The sequence below is a fragment of the Podarcis tiliguerta genome, assembly GCF_965153285.1.
Source record: "Podarcis tiliguerta genome assembly, chromosome: 2".
Taxonomy (NCBI): Eukaryota; Metazoa; Chordata; class Lepidosauria; order Squamata; family Lacertidae; genus Podarcis; species Podarcis tiliguerta.
In genome coordinates, this window is record NC_139535.1 from 61,026,938 (window position 1) to 61,029,204 (window position 2,267).

Sequence of the window (2,267 nt, forward strand, 5' to 3'; positions counted from 1 at the left end):
CTTCCAGGGGGCAATTGCAGTCTTTTTTGTTGCCTAACGCTCTTTCCAAAGATGGAAACAAAAAGACATTTGCAGGCCGAAAGTTAACGACCCTTTAAAGATCTATGGCAATTTCAGAAACAGGAAATGCTCAAAGTTGATGGAATAGTGGGCATTGGCTCCATATGTGGACAGCCATGCAGATTGTGTGGTCAGCGCTTGCCCACCACTTCCTCGATCAACGATATGGATCAGCAAGGACAAAGGGGAACAATGGACTGTGGAACTCAGTTGGTAGATGCATCCTGAACCACTAGCATCTACTAGTTTGTTTGTCTGGTGTTCTTTGGCTAAGTAACTTACAACCAAAACATAACGTTCAAGAGGCCTTGCTTAAGATACTATCTGCTTTTGTAGATAGCACTATCTTCTCCCTCCGCCCATGTATATGAGCATGAGGGTTGATTAAGTTTCATAAATGCACATACTAGTTTTCATTCTGAGATCTGAGTGCATGGCAAGGGAGATGCTGCATAGTAATACAGTTTATATCCTTGAAAATCAGTTCTTGAGGCATGGTGCTGCTGAAACATGAAAACAGGTAATGGACCTCCCAAAGATGCATACCAACTTTTATTCCAATACTTCAAACTTGTAGCTGGAGGTATTTTTCTTTTTTCCTCCCCATACCAAGCTGGTATTATAACATAATTGGGTTCTGAATGTTTGGGGTTTGTGTTGCTGTTTTTTTTGTAATTCTGTTGAATAATGAAACGTTGGAATGAAATTTGTTAAAGCACAGCTGAATGCTAAACAAAAGGCCTACCTTTGTGGCCAAAAAAGACGGGGCATCCTTCAGCAGTAGAATAATAGTGCCTAAGAACTTAACACAGTCTCTTTTCTGCAGCAGGTGATGTTTTAAAAAAAACAACCCCACCATACGAATGGCACAAAGAGGACATTCTGTACTCAAGTTACGAGAATCTGTGTTGATCTTGTGACAAGAACAGATGCACTTTGGGGAGTCTTATCCGTTTCTAAAAATGCATGAAAATGGAACGCCAAAACTATAAGACTTGGAAGCTGCTTCTTAGGTCATGCAGATTCTGTTTCCTGAGAATCTGTTTATTCCAGATGCTTTCCCAATCAATTTCTAGTGCAACAAATGTGCTGTTACACATTTGTTGTCACGTGCTTTTTCTTAAAGCTGGACTATTAGGCATGTTGTGCTTTCCTAGCAGCTGGGAAAATGTGTCTTATCCCTGAGCACGAGCAAAAAAGGCCTTCTTTGTATAGATTTATTTATTACATTTATATTCCAGCTTTATCTCCCAATGATCTCTAGGTGGTGTACATGTGGTTCTCCTCTCCATTTCATTCTCACAACAACCCTGTGAGGTAGGTTAGGCTAAGAGATGGTGACTGGCCCAAGGTCACCAAATGAATCATAGAATCATAGAGTTGGAAGAGACCACAAGGGTCATCGAGTCCAACCCCCTGCCAAGCAGGAAACACCATCAGAGCACTCCTGACATATGGTTGTCAAGCCTCTGCTTAAAGACCTCCAAAGAAGGAGACTCCACCACACTCCTTGGCAGCAAATTCCACTGTCGAACAGCTCTTACTGTCAGGAAGTTCTTCCGAATGTTTAGGTGGAATCTTCTTTCTTGTAGTTTGGATCCATTGCTCCGTGTCCGCTTCTCTGGAGCAGCAGAAAACAACCTTTCTCCCTCCTCTATGTGACATCCTTTTATATATTTGAACATGGCTATCATATCCCCCCTTAACCTCCTCTTCCTCCTCTTCAAATGAACTTCATGACTGAGTGGGGGTTTGAACCCTGCTCTCCCAGGCCTTAGTCCCAGCAGCCCCCCCTTGGAGTTGTACCTGTCCCCTTATTGTTGAAGACATTTCTGTTTACCCAGATCTTTTCAGTTCGATAGGGCAGTATTTTAGCTTCGTATTGGTTTTTATTTATTGATGCAGTTTAGCTGTTATGCTTTGTAACAGGCTCTGGGCTCTGTTGGAGGAAGTGTGAGCCACTTATCGTAGGCTTATGTGGTTTCCCTACACGCAAGTGATTTTTGTGGAAGTAATGCTGGGATGTATCAACGTGACTTTCACTTTTTGTACAGCCAGTCCAGAGATCTGGTACAGTTCACAGAGCTAGCGTAACGTAATTAGGCTGTGTGTTGCACTTGGACCATGGAGAAAAGATTTCCAATTCCCAGTTTGAGGGCAAGGCAGTTATTTACGGATTTGTTCAGGGACATATCGCATGACACGTG